This window comes from Brachyistius frenatus, unplaced genomic scaffold, assembly GCF_029030835.1.
Source record: "Brachyistius frenatus isolate BFR_SWC_R1_liver_20210118 unplaced genomic scaffold, ASM2903083v1 Contig_346, whole genome shotgun sequence".
Lineage (NCBI taxonomy): Eukaryota > Metazoa > Chordata > Actinopteri > Embiotocidae > Brachyistius > Brachyistius frenatus.
In genome coordinates, this window is record NW_027210945.1 from 177,733 (window position 1) to 197,480 (window position 19,748).

Consider the following 19,748-nt stretch of genomic DNA (forward strand, 5'->3'; position numbering starts at 1 on the left):
TCACTCTCACCATGGGATCACAGTGTTTCCTCTGAGTGTTGGTGTGTGTGTGTCAGTATGTGTGTGCAAGTGCTGCAGGGAGCACGGACACACCATAAAGGTGAGAGGAAGCAGGGGGAGAAAATAGCCTTGTATTTGTGTGTGTGTGTGTGTGTGTGTGTGTGTGTGTGTGTGTGTGTGTGTGTGTGTGTGTGTGTGTGTGTGTGTGTGTGTGTGTGTGTGTGTGTGTGTGTGTGTGTGTGTGTGTGTGTGTGTTTGTTCATGTGGCTTTTCACTTCTCTGGCTGACAACTAAAATACCATACTGCTCCAGTCTCACAGACATGGCCTTTTCTTTTCCCTTGGAGACTTTTTTTTTTTTGTTCCCCCTCCATCTGTACTTTCACTTCTAAACTCACCGCCAGTCGAGAAGTTTTGCTCTTTTCTCGGACTTTAACATCATTCTCTGGCTTCTCTATTTAAGAATGACACTCCTCCTCCTCTCCTCTCTCTCTGGCTCGTGCTCTCACTTTGCTCCAGCTCTTATCTTATCTATACAGTGCGCTTGAATTATAAAATGCCGTTTTTCTCTCCTCCCCGACTCACCAACAGAAATGCAGCTCTACCATGGAGAAACTTTGAATACTTTTTCTACTGATCATTTTGAATTCCATTCACTGCAGCGCTGTCAGTGCTTTTTGTCCTGCTTTAACATTGCGCACCGGTCTATTGGCGATATGATTCAAATTTCGGTCTGTTTAAAGAAGAACGGTTGAACAGATGATTGATGACTGTGGCAACAAGATGTACGAGTAAGAATAGCATTTTGGATTATGGTGTTTGAAGAGAATTACTTACGCATTCACACCAGCTACTTCTGTCTTTCCCTCTCTCTTTATCTGTTGATTCATATTCTCCCCGCAGAGAAATGCTCTTCTCAATCTTCCGTTTCCCATCTCCCTCCCTCTTCCCACAGTCCCTCCGCCGGGGTTAATGAATGACTTGGCAGGAGGCGGTAGCAGTGGCTGTCGGGGAGCCAGTAGGGCTCGGAGAGGTGAGGAGACACTCTTCCTGTCACCTCCCAGCTACTATTCTCACTCACCAGGCGACACTGCCAGGAACAGGATGGCACCGGCTTATTGGATTATCTGTTAGAATGACTTCCTGGTCCTGGGCAGGGTTTTTTGTGCACAGCTCTTGGATCTTCAAACCACATTTGGTTTATCTCGGTGTCAGCACATTGAAAACGCAGTAGGAGAAAAAGCAGCAAGGGCATGTTCTAATGGAGGTACCGGATGACACGGTACACCGGTTGTAGCCACACGAGCGTCACGGCTCAGGATGTGTTGGTCGGTCAGTCCACTGCTTTCATCCACTTTGGTGCACATGTTTTTGGGGTCTTGAGTGAAATATCAACACATTTATGTCTATTCATCAAATGGACTGCCAACGCTGTCTTTCTTGAGGCTCCCCAAACATTGAGTCCTAATGACTTTGGTAATCCCCTCACCTTACATATGACACTATCGGTGAATGAATAAGTGAATGGCCCAAAATTTGGTCCAGATATTATATTCCTAAAACAATGTATCTCGATAACTTTGATGACTTTTTTCATGTAGAGCTATCTTCAAGCGGACTTCAGTCTAAAGGTTCCTCCTTGGCTCAGGTGTTATATTGCGTTGACATAATATATAAATATTCAGGAGTTTTATAGACCTTTTGAATGTTCCGAAACTATAGAACATGATTTAAAAGTTGACCTGGTTGGCGGTATAAGGTTTGCTGTGAATTTTTTTTAAAGATATCTCTATTATATATGTGATCAATGGGGAAAAACTTTCACCATAACACCAGCGATCGTAGCAGCTGCTCGGTCGACATGCTGACGTTACTTGTATTGAGTGCTGGCTTTCGTCTTGTTAGCGAGGAAGTAATGCGGCTTTTGGGGGGCGGCAATGCCATCCGGCCTTCCCCAAACCATTCTCAATCCAGCTTGATAAATACTGCCGTCTTTTCCCTCACAAACATAAGCACGAGGTGCCTTAGGCCTTTGGCACCAAACCCACTGGTTTAGGTTCAGGAGAAGATAAATAGGTACATTGCTAATGTAATTAACGGAAGTAAAGTTACGTACATTATGTAAGGTAAATACGTTGCGTCATTGTACTCGTAAGTTACTTAACATTTTTCCACATTGACTTTTGCTTTCTCTTGGGGGTGAACACCTGTCCCGTGTTCGATCCATCCAACCTCCTCTTTGTTGCTCTTCACTCACCTGACTTCCTTCTTTGAATCTTCTTCACCGGGGGCTGGCTTGTGCATTCAACGCCCTGAGAGCAGGCCGGACATCCATTTCACAACAACTGCCGAGGTGTAACAGATTGCCTTAATAATTTGTACAGACGGCGCAGGAAGAATTGTGTAAATCACCATTATCAGATCAGAAATTCCATCTGTCCACTACTGTTTGCAGCTAAGGTTCACATAAATACGGATAATATGACCTGCTATGTAAGTTTCCTCGCTAGTTTTTCTTCGTGCAAAGCTGTTTGCATAAGTTGTGGCCTCTTGGACTTTCTTTTGGAACTTTTGCAATGACAATGTGAGCCAATAAACAGAAGAAAAAAAAATGTAAGTGAAAAAAATGTATTTTGCTGCATTTAATCCAGCAATAATATAGTCAGCCAGAAAAGCCAGACAAACAAGTCTTTCAAAAACTTTTACCACTTTACTGATGAGATGCTGAGTAGAGATGCCAGGGAATACAAAGTGATTTGTTTACCAAGCATTAGAAGATATCTCTTCCTTTTCCCCCCTTCAGATACATATTACTCACTTTTGCACCTACAAAAACCCAGTTTCAGATGTGCAGACAGCCCTCTTCTCTACCTGATGAGGTCTTTGAAAAGCTAACCATCTCCAGTCTTTTGTGAATCCCCCGATGGTAGCTCATATGTTTACAGTGCTAATGGGCACAGATTTGAAAGCTATCATAATCCTTTTGAAAAAAGTAGCAGATCACTGACTTTATAAACTGTCTCTCTTATCTGCCTGCGAGGTGCTTATGGAAGGTGTGCGTGTGTTTGTGTCTCAGACATTGGCTTCGGAAAAAAAATATTTTAAAAAAAGCACCACGTTGAGCTTGAAGCAGCCGTGGAAAAAAGACTCCGGGCAAAGTCACAAACAGACAAATGAGTTGATTTGTTGGCTGATTGAGCGCTGCTTGTTGATTAAATCCCTTTCAATGTTTGCAGTGCTGAAAAAAACAAGAGGGAAGAAACAGACAGAAAGGAAGAAAGTGAACAAGTCACCAAAAAAAAAAGGGCCTGAAAGAGCAAACTGGGAGACAGACGGAAGCCGCCTATGAGACAAAAGCTTTTTCAAACATTACAAAGGCCTAGAAGTTAGTTGTCATTTGACTTGTGAAAATTTTGGAAAATGACAACCCTCCAAGTTGAAAGAGAAGGAACACACACGAGAGGAGGGTCGAGATACTTGTCGGCCGCAAAATCTGGAGACTCGAGCTGAGTGGGAGGGATCGTACATGTGTGCATGCGTGTGTTTATATTCATCCTCTCCAGTATGACTTGGGAGTGTGTCTCCGCCCATGTCACCCAGAACAACAGTTGTCATGGGAACATGGCTGTCAGAGGAACAGGCATATTTCCATCACATTGTCTTTGTTCTTCTTGGTAATATAATACAGTACCACCCACCACCCACCCTTCAACCACCCCACCCCTACATACAAACTCACACAAAGAAGTTTACTTTTGTTTCTATTTAGATTTTTTTTTTCTGTCGTCCTCTTGTCTCGACACCTCTCCTCTCTTTTTCCTTTTTTAACTTTTTTATTTTGTTACATTTTTCAAGCACTTCCTCTTTGACACACTTACAAACACACACATTTCTCCATAAAGGTGACAGTTAGTTCTATATGTCAGTGTGTTTGCACAAAGAAAGAATTGTCATTCTGTAAGCAAAGTTTCAGTCAAAGTACATTTTCCTTACAATATAGTCCATCACCAGTAGAAATATGTGGGTGGCTTTCTCTCTGTGTGTGTGACTAGTCTTCTTTCAGTTTTGCCACTTGTGTGTGCTTTTAGCCTTTTCTCTCTCAGGTCTCTTGCAGTCAACATCCTTTTAAGTCTTTGCAGCTCTTACTCAATAATTGAACTGTATGTTAAAGTACATGATGTACTGATAAATGCTGTGTCTAACATGTTGGCAAACAGTTGCTTATTTACACATTATTAGACATGGAGTAACCTTACAATTGATACATTACTTGTAGCTTCATTCAGGATGTGTGGCTCTTTAGATAGGAAATGCTTTACTTTCTGCAGATGATGCTATCTTCGGCTGAACCTTTTTTTTTGTTGTTGTTTTTTTTGCCAAAAACAGCAACCTGCTGCAGCTGCAAAAAAGACCAATAATATCAAAAAAGTAAAGTCGTCCAAAACAAGACCAAAACAGTTCGCTGAAAGGGGCTGTTGTCATGTTGGAAAATCGACTTTCCGTAGCACCACGGTTCAGATTGCAGTAAATGTTTACCTCGATACCTCAGAAGGTCCCGGTAGAACTCCATGTTGACAGTCTGACCCGGGGGGACGAATTCACGGTCCAACAATCCCGCCAATGTCAAAGAAAACCCGCCTGGTTGCTCCTGGTTGACCTGACGCGGCTTCTTCAGTCTCGGACGGTGACGTTCTGCCTCTCTTGTAACGTGAACGTCACTCAGAAAACCTCGCCCCGCTCACTGATTCATCACTTCCTCAAAGCATTTCAGTCATCTTTGTTGACGATTGTTCAGACTCTGACACAAAATTTGAAGTGTGCCCTCTGGTCATGTCCATGATGAAATCGCAAAAGCACAGTTTGCGAGGAACAGGAGCAGTCTCCACCCTCAGACAGTGGTCGGCACCGTCACGCGCCTGTAACCCTTTTAAAAGGATACGGTATATCAAATGGAAAGGAATTGTACTTTAAATTTAATCAAATTCACTTGATATTGTGATTCTTTGGTTCCATATAATTCTATCTTTGCTACGTTCTACTCTGCACTCTTTGAATGTCTGAATTGGATTAAATTCCTCTGTTGCTATTTCTGTGCGTTCTATATCCAAATAAAGGCTGAGATAGATCAAAGCTGTATTGAAACAAGACTTTAAAGCCCACTATAATAAACTTGTGATTGAGCTGGTTATTATATAACAAATAACAAGTGCTATCAGATCAAGTCCAGTGTGTTTCACTTAAAAGTCTGGCACCAAACTAGAAAAACTCGACTCTGATGGCACCCATTAAGAATCATTTGAATCTGTTCTTTCTCTTATAGCTGCGTTACTTATTATTTTAACAGTAACAGTAGATCAGATGAATAAATTGTGTGTAACTGTGTAGTGAGAGTCTACACAAGCTCATTAACTCCATTTAATATTTTAGCAGTTTTTGTTTTGGTTTCACAACTTCAAAAGGTACTATGACAATGCAGTGTATTGCGCTCCCCTTAAGTGACCAAACAAAGTATTACATCCAATCATGTCGATCTTCAATGTCAATTTCAACCAAATTAGTTTACAAAATAAATCTAAACAAAAAAAACAAAAAAAATTGTGTGTTAATAAACTTGATTGTAAGGAAACAAACGATATAGAAGGATTCAGCTTTTAATTCCCGCAACGTTCTTTTCTAAGTTGTTTGTGTTCTGACACGTGATACATTTATTTGATCATAGAATATTTAGATCTGAGAGTGTTCAATTATATATACAATTTGCATTTAATTCACAGCGGGCCAGCGGTCGTGGCAAATTGGAACCAGACATGCAAGGTTATTTGTGTTTCAGTCTCCTGCTTTCATTGTTTTCCTCCATCAAAAAAAGCTTAATGACTCTGTTGGTATACAATCAGTCCACAATTTCACAATCTGATAATCTGTGATGAATGGCGTGTTTGTTTGTTTTTTAAAAATCCAGAGAAGGTGTATGTATATTATCTGACAGTGTGGCAATTCAGGGCGCATCTTTTTCATTATGATTGAGCGCATTACTCGTGATGTGATATCTATTTTTTTTTTTTTCGCCCTGCGATCAAGGCGATGCAAATGAATCGGACAATTTAGAGGAGCTAGGTTTTGTTTGGGCTTTCATCAAATATCAACCTGCCATCCTCCCTGGAAAAAAACTCGGGGTAATTTTCTCAGTGTGATCAGTGACACGATGACGTGATATGAAGATCAGAGTGTTTATGTGAAAGCTAAGAAGCTCCTGTTGCCCCCACCGTGCAGGATCTGCTATTAATTGTGCTCTACAGATGTGGGCGCACGGCTGTAACTTGTTTTTCATTCTGTCCATTATGCTACACTTTGCTGCCGCGGACGATAGCAAACACTTTATACTTCAACTAAAGAAATTATGTTTGTTCTTTTTTCCCGAATAATTTGAAAGTAACCCCTCCAGCAACCTGTCAATTCACTCACTTCACCGCTTTTACTTTAGCATGAAAGTCTGACTCTTGATATCCTTTTAATCCACCATTGTTATTTGTGCATTGTGAAATAAAGAGGGTTTTTGTTATTGCCACCACACATTGACGAAACGCTCATTCACCAGCCAACAGCAACGTAGATTAGAAAGTTGGGGTTTGTTTGTCTGAAGGGGGTTGTTATTAAGATTTTTGTTTATCTGTTTGTTTTCTTTATTATATGAAGGGGTTTTTCAGCACATGGAAGCTGCTTAGAATATCAATAGCAGGCAAGACGCATCTGGCACATTCAGTATTCTTCTCAGGTGCCGGTGACGCAACCACAGCATTTCTTTCTTTCTTTCTTTTTTGCCTTTTCATTCTCCTCTCCTCGTCTTCCAATATGGTGATTTTTAATCACCTAATATTATGGCACAATGAACAGATTGCCGTGAGTTGCGAGTGGGGGCTGTTCGAGACAAAACAAAGAGAGGGAGTGGGAGAGAGAGGCTGGCTCTAATTAAAAATTTAAAAAAAAGTGAATCTGATCAGTGTGCGGGTGTGTGTGTGTGTTTTAGTATGTCCATTCTTTTGTGTTTGTGAGCACAGGTGCATGGATGTATGTGTATATGCACTAGTGTCTGTTTGTCAGGGGCAGCAAGCAGAACCATAAAAACTGGGCAGGGTTATAAAAATGAACTTCTTTATCTATCAGACATGATCAAACTCTATTTTACCTCTGGAATATGATCAGGACTTTAGGGACAGAGCAGAATACATTTAAACTGAAGATAGAATAAGTAAGATGAGATAAAAGGAATTTTTTTTTTTATTTTATTTTATTTTATTTTTTTTACCTGAATATAGTCCCTGCTGCTTCCCTCAAACACAAACAATATTCGATAGTTTTGCTCTCCAAGCTGCAGACTTTCAATTTTTTTCTCTCAAATTCAAATGAAATCAAGTAATATTTCAGTCTAAATCACAATATTTTCAGACATGTTAGCAGCTCTGTGAGACTTTATATAAGGCACCAGCGAGGGTTTAAGCATCATCATTAATAAGTAAAATATTCACCAACTGAGTTCAGTTTTTTTAGCGCGCTATCATTCACTAATTAGCACTATAAGCAGAGTACAGCTAAGGCTTATGGGGATGATCTTTGTTTTGCAGAAAAGTAGTGTACAAATTAAAATTTTGATCTCTGAGAGGTTTATAAAAAGTCGTGATCCCCAAAGTTGTTCAGATTCATCCTCTGGGAACTTCAAATGCTGTTCTAAAAATAATTTTCCAGTCCTCAGAGTAGATGTTGAGATGTTTCATCAATAAAGTGGGAATTTTAATCAATTAGTTGTTAACTTATTTAAAAAAACAAAATATTAAACCAATGGTGGCATTAAAGGAAAAGAACAACATTGCCGTTGTTACAGCCGTTCCACTATCATGTCTAAAAGATTGTGCGTAGCAACACTTTACCTTCCTCACACTTGGAAGTAGTCAGAGGAAAGGGAGTTGGCCCCTTGTGCAGAAACTCACTGAAGCAGATGAAGCCTTTTCCAGTGCTTTATTATTATTTACCATATAGCGGATACAGCAGACATCAAAGCAAGTGTTACTGCCAAAGCAAGGCAGGCTGAGTAATACACTCAACAGTTGGCACTCAACGAGCAGTTACTCATACGACACAACGCTGCAGATACAAGCTTTACTGTCAGACGGCAAACGTAGGCTTGTATCAAGACCCAGCGCTCACTGCTTGGTGCACAGGTTGGAAATTATGGCGGAGACTCGATTCAAAGATTCACAGGGTTTCTTTGTTGTCATGTGAACCTACTACAGTAACGGTGGGTCCAGCTAAACATACAGAATATCACAATAAGCTTCTTCTTTGATGACAACTTTGTGGAAGGTGGCAGTTGATTAGCATTAACTTGTACTTATTGCTTAATCTGTATGTAACATGTATCATTTTGGATTTATGTCAGTGTAATTTAGTTTATTTGTTTGACCAGTAATGTGTTTTTCTTCGCCAATTAAAGAATACATTTCTTAAACGGCAACAAACTCTTCCCTTTTCAGTCGATTCATTGCTAACTGAAGTTTCTAGACTTTGCCAGCTAACTGGCTACCTTTTTTATTTCTTTTTTATTTCCCACATGTCCACCCAACCTCCCCAGTTCCCATTTGTGAATGAGCACCCGGTACAAACGTTACAATAACCAGTTGTGCGCCGCTGGCACTGCAACATCTGGCTCTCTCCTGGTCCAAAACTTAAACGATTCATCCTGAGCCCATTTGACTTTCTAACATCGAACCCCTGTGTTGTCATTAAGAGGTATTTCATGACTTTCATAAACCAGCTCTTTACCAAACAATAGCCTTGCTAGCGGGAGATATTCAGTTGGCTGTGTGTGGGTTTCTTTGTGCTAACAGCATTAACAAGAGGCTGAAAGGACCGTGTGAGTGCTCGCTCAGGGGTGGTCACTTTCTGCATGAATGTGTCATAACAGTTTAGATGCTTCAAGAGTCTCATTAGAGAAAGTCTTGATCTTTGTTGTTTTCCTTTTTTAGTCACTGCAAAGCATTGTGGGTAGTCGTATTATTTCTGAAGCTATCCACTGGCCTCGCATGCAGCGTTTGAACTAAGTCTCAAAGTAAAAACCTCTCAAAATACAAAGCGAACACACCTTTTGTTAGTGAGCTTCCATTGTCGTGTTCTTTTTTTTTTAAATATTTTAAAGGTTCGCCTTCATTTCTGATGACAGATTTGATCCCAACATTGTTCACAGATTATTCTTTTCATTTTCTTTCCTGCTGGACCTTTTGTTGCCCTAAATTCCACTTTGATTGTGTTCTGTTGGATTGAAGTCAGGGAACACGCTTTGACAGGTCATAGTTTTTTGGGTTTTTTTACTTTTGTCTTCTTTGAAACTGATTGTGTGCAACGTGTTCGGTATCATTGTCACTTCATTATGCTGGAAAATGCCTTCTCTTGCCGAGGTTCCTGAGACTTTGAGTCAAACTTGCATTCAGCATGTGGCCGAACAAACTTTCTAGTGCCAGCTATCATCTCCTTCGGCACCTTTTGCACTCATGCAGCCTCATATCAGCACTCAGGCCTCTGTGGGCTTCAGGGTCGGCTCTGCGCAGTCATTCTCGCCACGGTCCGCTCCAAACAGGCTGGACACGTCTGGTTCAGGCAAATTTATTTTGGGGTTTCATCTAATCAAAAGAATGTGCTGCCAATGTGTCCTATGGCAAGGTTGCAGGTTTGTGCTATTATGTTAGCAAAAGATGGGTGATGTGATGATGAGATTAACCGCATGCAATGTCCTTTACACAGTCTGTGCAATCAATGAAGAAGAATTTTGCAGAGATCGTTTTTTTGGGTAAACGTTGTTAAACGGCTTCTTTTTTGCCCGTTTTGTGTTTATTGTTGTCATTTCCTACTTTGTGCTGCAGCCTGCAGACTCCTAATACTACAGATTTCATGTGCGTGTCTGTAGCGGGAGGAGAACGCATCTCTTGTCCACATTGAAAGACCCCGGAGGTAGACAGTGATGTATTGATGTGTTGTTGTCCCAGTGATGATCGGGAGTTTGCACATGGGTGTTTTATTTTGAAAATTAACCGGATTTACTCCGACTGACTTCTTGCCCGACCGATCTGCTCGGTTCAGATTGCTGCAGTCTCCGGGCGGCTTCCGTCAAAAAATAGACTTGTCGCCTATCGTAAGCGCCACGGCGACCCGCTTCTGGGACGCTGCTGACACGTACCGCGGCACAACAGGTGGGATATGAAGCATTGACTTTAATCAAAGCGATTCACTCTGGCAGCCGTGTTGGAGACAGAACCGGTGGAAAATAGCCTTTACTCATCTCATTTTAATGCAAGGTTGAGTAGGTAATTGTCCACGCATCAGTTGTAAGCCTCTTCCTTCACCTCCTAAATTCTGCTACAGTTGTGTTTTGGCTTACAGTCTACAGCCTAATAATGCTCTTATCCTCACCCATCTTCATGAAGTCTAACAGCCTGCTTGGCGTCTGACTTGTTCAGGCAATTCTTCACCAAGTGGAGCCATGTCGTTGCAATAAAGTCCTACTTAAGAGGCTTGCATTTTCAATGTGGCCTATCTATTTTTGATTATACAAAAGATCAAACACCCATCGCTTCACCTTTCGAAATAATAAAATCCCTTGTAAGATGACACAATTTTAAATTATGTAACATTTCATGGATATTGCACAGGGGTGTGCTCAGTTTTGTTAAAGTGTGCGTAGTTCACTGGTGCAAGAAATCTCTGTGCAATGATGTCAGTCTGAAGACAGATGGATGCAGCATGGGACAAATTATTCAAGGACATTAAAAAGTGATGGCCTAATGAGAACTGGTAGAATGAGAGCTTTTTATGTTGCTGTCTACAGTTAATCATGACACTTAGGGCCTGATTTACAAAGATTTCAAATAAAGGGTGCTAAATTGCGTGTTTTTTCCAAAGGTTTGCACATTTATTTTGCACCCGTTTTGTTGGTGATTTACTAAGAGTATTTGCGTCACTGATATCAGGTGCAGATATTTGTATTTAAATGAGGGTTTGCATGTCAAAGTGATTCCAGCAATGGAAAACAGAGAGACCACTAAAGGAAAAAGGAAATCTGATCCTATTGAAATTAAGAAATATAAATATAACAAGAACAAGCCGCTATATAGGAGATTATCAGCAAGAAAGTCAATACTGTAGGAAAAACAAATGCTGGTTTTTTTTTGTGGCTCCTCTTTGTGGTTGGCTGTCAATCATCATTCAGTTCATTCAATGACTCAGAAATGTCATCGCTGGACAAACGATATGTCTGAATAATTTTTCCCTCTGTCATCTCAAAAATGTTTCCACGGGTGTAAAACCACGTTCTCTACGTATTCTTTGGTTTCCTGTGTCTCTTTCTCACCACAATAAGAGCAGCCGTCTCTCCTGATGTTCATCTGAATTTTTATATTTGCATTTCCCCTCCCAGTATTTTACATCTTCAAGTAGAAATGCTCAATATTAACATATGCAGTCGGGCAAACACGTAAAATGGACAACGTGTGTTAAATTGCACATTTGAAAGACGCAAATCCTCACTGCACATCATTACTGCATTTTTTTTTTTTTTTTTGCGGTGGGTGTGAAGTTTTCACGTGATTTTACAGACGCAAAACCTTTAGTAAATCAGGCCCTTGGTGTTGGAAAATAGTGTGTGTTGAAAGTCAAACTATATCAGTGTCAAGCTATTTAAGTTTTAGTCTTTTCACTGACTTGTCTGACTTTTTGAGAAACAGACTCGAAGAAGCCCGGGTGATGCATTTACGGTATATCAGACATTGATAATCCAAATGATTTCCTTCGTGGCAGCTAGTAAATTAATTGAACTCCAATAGAATGCAGTTTGATCTACAGCAGTACAGTTTGAGAGTATTGACTCTAGCTGCTGAGTTAAGCTGCTTCTTTTTTTTTCTTTCTTTTTTTAACCTGAGATACAGCAGGAAGAAAAACCAGAGAAACACACATTTATCATTCGGCTGCTTGGGGAACGTTTAGGACTTTTCGTTCTACCCATATTTATGTATTTTTTAATCTCATGTAATATCATGTAACAAGTCAAAAAGGAATAGCAGTGTGTGTGTGTGTGTGTGTGTGTGTGTGTTGGTGAGAGATAGATAGATAGATAGAGAGATGGGTGCTGATTGGATCATGTTAAGGTTGAATTGAAAGGAAGAAATTACTTACCTATCATGATTTTCATTTCTACTTCGTACTGGACAACAACCCACAAAAAAAATCTTATCCTGAATATATCCTGTTTCTGAGATCACTATCCCTTCCCATGATAGGAAACTTAACTGATAATAAGCTATTATAAAAGCAACATGTGCCACAGCCAGTGTTTCTTTCTGCATAGCCGAGTTGATCTCACAGATACAGTTTCATTCTGCATCGCATTATTTATTTTTTTGTATGATTGCTTTAATACCAGGGTCAAGGATCAACTCTTCCAACCCTGCTCCACACAAACCCACACCAAACATAATCTTCTACAAATTACATTCATCTACAACTGTTTTACACCAGCAAAGTTTTGGAAGGAGTGTCAGTATACATTTTTTTTTTTTTTTTTAAAGTTTTAACTACTAATAGTTAACCACTTAGTTCAGTTGCTTTAACACTAAAGCCGGACTTTAGCCCAGTAGTTCTGTGAGCTGATGCTAACATCAGTATGCTAACATGCTGATATTAAGCAGGTTTAATGTTAAAAGTGGTCACTGTCATAGTTAAACATGTTAGCAGGCTAATACTCTCTAATTAACACAAATAGCCAATCAGCTAATTAGCTAAGTAAACACCAAAAGCAGAGCGTGTGAGAGACCCTCTGTAATCCAGGCAGGAAGGCAGGCAAGCAGACAAAACTAAGATATTTAAACAAGATCATGGCATTTGAAAGTAACACTGAAATTACTCCTGGGTAACTATCAGGTTTTTGTATGTATGGTTTTTGTACTTTGTAAAATAATTAAATTACTTTGGAGAGAACTAACTGTCACTAATTTCCAGTAAAGACAAATTAAGTCTGGACTGACCTATATCCAGTGTTGGGGAGTAATTAATTACATAAATATATGACCATAACAAAAATAAAAAGACAAAAGGCCTTCGCTAGAGTCTGTATTTGGTTGTTGTTGTTGTTTTTTTGCTACTGTAGAAACATAATGGTGGCGCATGGTGCAGACTGTGGAAGAGAACCTGCTCCCTGTAATAGATATTACTAGTTCTTTCTAGGTAACAAGAACACAATGATTCTTAGTTGCAGGTGAATATACACTAATAAAAACATAATCATGCAAATTATATTCAGCTTCTGCAGAGAGAGTCAACTTTATTTTATATATAGCCGACTAAATGCGACTAAAGCCTGCACAATGATCCTTTAATAGAGAAGAGGCTGCGGAGGATTGTTTTAACGGGACTGTAACAAACATCTTCGAAGTTACACACACTGCTCATTCATTTGAGATGTTTGTCTACTTACATGAATAAAAGGGCTTCATCAGTTACATTTTGAATTAAAATGGGGGGGAAAAAAACGCATCCGAATGCACGGATCATTTGGTCTTCCTAGAGCTCTCCCGAAACAAGCAAATGGCTGTTTAACACAATTTAATTTCAGAGAGGATAGATGCTGTAATAATGCAACAAACTAAATGAAGCAAACAATGTTAATAATTTAATCACATGCATGCGTTAATGCGGAGTCGCACTGTGAAAATGCTTGCATTTGGAGATGTTCATTAAAGACGCTTTTGTTCCACTAATACAAAAAAAAAGATTTACTTCCTTTTCTGGAAGTGCATTTCAGTGGGCTACATTTCACCAGTTGTCCTTGATTCTTTACACAGTGAATGATGGCACCCGTAATTGACAGCTGCACGCTCACCTGGCTGCCATTGTGAATGCAATAATGTAAAAACATAAAATAAAGGCAAATGTCATGCTATGAAAGAAAGAGAGGGGGAACTTTGATGTAAACCTCCTGTTTCATTGATCCTTGGCTAAACGTGAGGCGCACAGTATGAAGGATGTGCGTAATTTTTCTTTCATTAGTAAGGCTCCAGATTCACACAGTAATCACACCTCTCATGGAATTTATAGTCCGGCATATGCAGGGGCAAACGAAGACAGAGAAGAGGAATCTTAATGAAAAGGTCATTTACTTTTAACCCTAATATTGCACCTCCATCTGATTAAAGTGTTTGTGAGTTAGCAACTTTTGAAGTTCTTCAAAGCAACAAGGAAAACTAGTTCAACTTCCAACTTGTGAAATGACATTGTTGCCCATAGTTACAAATGGCACGATGAAGAAAAAGGAAAACGAGAACTGTAATTTAAGAAAAGCAGGGAAATTATTTTCATCTATTCAGCTCAGCTGTTTGGTTCGTAAGAGGTCTCAGAGGGGAGTCGCGAGAATGTGCTAAAATAAGTTGATAATAAATTTTAAAAAACACAGAGACCATACTGTGGATAGATACGCTGTAAGATTTGTTCCTGTAGACAAGCAGCACGGACGCCAGCACTTTACTTTAATTCTACAATATTCATACTGCAAAAACACTTCACAGCCTATTACTGTAAAATACAACTTTTTTCTGTATTTATTAATTATACATTAAAGTGCATGGAAGCACAAACAACAGCAGCATGATGTAATTCCATATGTTGAGTACTTTCACTGCCTTTTATTAAAAAATATTTATTAGAAAATATTCTGGTTAGAAGGTTGATAGTAGATTACAGTAAGGTTTCGCTATATTATATAATCTCCTTGATTACATTATTCAACTACATCATGTAATGTATAACCAAAAGAAAAAAGCAGCTATGTTAAAGGAATGTTGTCAATGGAGCAATTTGAATAAAAAATGTACACTATGGAGGAATTTGAATTAGAAGATGACCCTGTGGAGGAATTTGAATTAAAAGACGATGACAGTTTGGAGCTTTTTCGATTTAGAAGATGACTCTATGGAGGAATTTGAATTTAAAGCTGAGGCTACTTAGCAATACAAATCAAAAGTTGACGCTATGGAGGTATTTGAGGTGTTTGGAGCAATGTCAATCAAAAATGAATGCTACATTTATCCCACAAGGTCAAATTCAGCCCATCGTACAAAAAACATTTGGCCAGAATTCCCTGTTGCACAATGGGCCATGTTATCTACAGGGACCTGTGCATCTCACACAGCAGCTACGCTGGCTGATACGATGACCGAAATCAAACAAAGGTGTGCTACATACATCCCGAGGTCTTATCTTTCCAAAGATTATTGCAACGAACCCATAGTTGTGGATTTGTGAAAAAAAAAATACATTTTGATTTTGGTTGTTTTCCCTTGCTGACAGATCTCACTTTCCTTAGCATGACTCTATGTTGTTAAATGCTAACAATTTTGTATATTTTGAGACAAGTAACAATGAGAGTAGGTTTAGGAGGTTATAGATCGTCCCTATAATTTAGAGGGCTTGCACTTCTTTAAAGATTCAGTCTGAACAAGCGCATTTTTCAAATGTCTGATATTGTAAAAAAATATATATATATTTTGCTGTAAAAAAAAAAAAAAAAACTGCCAAACTGTATCACATAAATACAGGAAACAGTGTTGAAAATTGACCGCTAATTAACAGCAATATTTTTACAGTGTAACAACATTCATACGCAGTCATGAGTGGTGTCTCTCTCCCTCTTGGGCTGTCTGTCCATCACAGATTCTGCTTTTACACCACGTAGGGGGAACTGTAGTAAACACATTCTAGTGACAGACACACAGTCCAGTCAACAATGCTTGTAAGTGCAGCAAAATATATAATGGAGACAGTGTATGTTTGAAGTCTACAAGGCTGAGACTGACCAGCCCTTCTTCCTTTTTTGTTCTGGCTACTGGCAGCATCTGTTCAGCAGAGTCTCACTTTAGCAGCACAAAACCGTTAAAACATTTAAATATAAGCTTGCATTGTTTTTAAATCCAGATTTGTAGCACAGTTTTCATCCTCAAAAGGAGACTTCTCTTATAAAAACTTTTTAAAATCACAGATGAAGGATGCGTTCACATCACCGTGCGGTTTGGACCGTCAAACCTTTTGGAATTTGGTCTTCTATAAAAAAAAAAAAAAAAAAAATGCAGGATGTGAAAGTGGCCTCTGAACACGGTCCACCACAAATGACCACAAATTGTTGTGACAAACAACCTGTGTTCTCGGTACGGGTCGACCTGGTTCGGTTCATCTGCAGTAATGAAAATATGCTTTGGATGATCCGGAACAATTACAGAGAGTTGAGGCAGGCTGTTGTCACCTATTAACCAATAGAAGAAGAAAAAGAAGCAGAAGAGAGGTTAAAAAAAAAAAAAAAAAACGAGCCGCAATTCGATCCGATGAAGAAATCAACTGTCAACTTGAAAAAACGTTTTTTTAAAAAGCCACAAAATTATAATTTATGTTTTATTTTATATTTAAACTCTCTTGCTGTAAAGCACTTTGGGATGCATTTCTTGTATGAACGATGCCATACAAATACTGTAAAGTTTATTATTGTTTTTATTAACTAATGTTCAGAGAGGAAAATAAGCGCTGGTAGTATATGCCATGATAATAATAGTAAAAAAAAAATAGTATAGTGGCAACAAAATGAATCTGTTTAATTCATTTTCTCCATTCAAACAGGAAACGCTAGCAGCCACTACAATCAGTGTGAAGTATGGGGACGCAAAGTTCTTTAGTGCGCTCAAGAAATTACAATATGAAACCAAAACTTACTGGATCAAATGTTGACAATAAAACCAAAACATTAACTTTAGTTTGGACTTCCAGGTGTAAAACATGCCCGTAATTCTTTTTCAGATTAAACACTAAAAAATAATAAGAGTTACAATTTCAACTTATGTAAGGATTTATTCAAAATTCAAATGAAAAGTTTTCTTTTCCACTGAAGACTCGCACTTCACATTCAGTTACATACTGTATAGGCCCTGCATTCAAGACGGTCGAATAAGCTTCAGCACAATGTTTTTTCCCAGAGGGACACTGTACACAACAGGACTTCCATGTTGCCAGAGAGAAAAAAAAACAGCTTCTTCAGACCAGTCTACCACCTTTGACTCTTTGCCAACATAGTTTTATTTTTGTCACTTATTCACACACACACACAAATTGAAAAAAAAATCTTCCGCCCACATGTTTCAGTAGGTGGATAATACTTATGTATGTATATATATGTAAAAAAAATATATTTTCACTCTGCACATAACAAAAAAAACACACACACACAAACTTTTAACACAACACATGAAAGCGAAAATACAGCTATTATGGGCTACAAAGACGGGAAGAAATGGCCAACAGCTAACGTGGAAGAGGCAGCACATGAAGGCTGACCTAGAGACGGACAGAAAGACCTCCGTGGTGAAGAAATTGAGTTGTTGTTTTTTTACAGTGGTCGTCTCTGTCTCCCGTCATGTTGTGCTTCTGGATGTTAAAGAAACCCTGTATTGGATTCTGTGTGTTTGAGAGACTACGGCTGTGATCAACAAAATAAATGTATGCTGATGAACAGCCAGAAGGAAGGAACACAGGACCCAAATGTCTGTTATTTCCAGACCAAATTGCAGGTGTTATAAAGCATCCGGGGATCTACACTTTGCAAAAAAAGTCTATTTAAATACCATTCTTGCATTAGAAATTCCATCATTTGGCTGTTACATTAATGATGGAGTTGGTGAAGACTGCCCCGAGCATTGCCGCACAGTTTCCCATTAGTCTCGTCCGGTTGGTGTGAAATCTGGTGGAAATGATATTTATGGTGCACAGTTGGCATCTCTTCATGCTGCTCAGATCAGCAGGTGACGAATCGGACGCAGTGGGTGATGGTAAAGATTAAAAAAATGTTGCACTGAGTGAATTACATGTGATTATATTGTATTTATTACCTTTTACTTTGCAGCACATGTTTCGCCATGCTTTAGTATCAGCATGACTCGTGGCGATGATGGTAGATTTGGTCCACAGCCTTAGTCCAGACTGAAATATTCTGTTGGGTGGATTGCTGTGCACGTTTTTACAGTCTTTAATGAAACACAGAGAACGAATGCTGCTGACTTTGGTGATCCAGCAACATGTCAACTACGACTATTAGACAGGTGAATCTTTCCTCCGAGCACAATAATCGGGTCAAAATTTGTATTTCAACTTCTTATATGTTCTTTAATGCTTCTGCTATGCATTTATGCTAAGTAGGCACTGTGTTAGCATCCTAACATGCCAAATTAAGACATTGTACCTGCTGCATGTCAGCAGTGTAACTGTAAAACAATTTAGCATGCTGACATCAGCATTTCAGAGTGAGACAGTTCATGGATGTACCATAGGAACTAGATACTGGACTCCAAAATGGCGCCCATTCATTAAATGTAATTTTCTTGTACGGTGCATGAAAACAGTCATTTAGCATCGTTTATTCATATAACAGAAGTTACTGCTGTAGTTATTGGAACATTTCACAAAGGGGAGCTAAACAATCAGAGGTATTTCACCTTGTATCCCATTGAAGGTGTCTTGTGTATGATAGTTTATAGTTTTCTATCTTTTATTATGGCAGCCAATGTTTGGGATTTTTTTTTTGGGGGGGGGGTGCAGTACTGTGAGTGGCCACTAGGACACAATGTCTGCTAGCATCATGTTGAGCTCTCTAAATAAGCTATTAAACCCGTGGCGCAGTCTCGCAGACCTGCGAGCATGGTTGTAAATCCGTTAGGCTGTGTCTCAATTTATGTGGTTCATCTTGCTATTTTTTGAGTGCATCTGTCAAGTACAGAAACATGCGGTGCACTACGGGTATCAGGATGGTGCACTCAAGACGGTCTGAAAAGTGTGAAACGCTGGACACTTTCCACCCTAAACGGTCGCTATCTTGGCTACATAGACGAAGGGGGGGGGACGTAAAGAATTTTTCAAAATAAGACGTCTGAGGACGCTGCAGCTGTTCCTGAACACCAAACAGAAATGTTTATTTTTCACTACTACTGCTGGACAGAAGATACCAGTGTGTTAAACAGAGGACACAAAAATAAGTTCATTTCTGGGTCAACTAATTGAAGCTGCAAATATTTATTCTTTACATGTTGAGTTCATTTCCGGCAGTGTGCGCTTTAAAACAACAGTACACTATCAGAATTCCTGCACTACACAAGTAAGGGCACTATTTGTTAGTGTACCAAGGTATGTCATTTTGAACATAGCAGACAGCAGATCAGTTTATGTACAAGAGTATAATGTAATTATACTTTGTGTTTAACAGGATATTGTACCTTTCATTTTGATTACATTGCAATTCTTCTGGTTTCTACATTTAATACGGTTATTATCATCTAGCGTGTTACAAAATGTAACATGTCACATGATCCGTGTTCTATGCAGATTAACACGATGACTCCGTCGGGGCTAAACAAACACTGGTGTCACTCACCAATTCTCTCTCTTTCTCCTTCCCTATTTAACTTTTTTATTCTGAGCAAATCTCTTTCTGGCACGCCGTCCATCCTTCACTCGACTGGATTACCTGCCAGCACCAGCTGCCAAATGTGTACAAGCTTTTAACACTGTGACTCAATTGGCTGGTTTCCATGCCTTTTAAACACACACATGCACGGCTGCGCACTAAACAGACCCACAAATGTGTGCCATACGCAACAGCTGCGTTGAGATTTGTGTAAAATCAACACC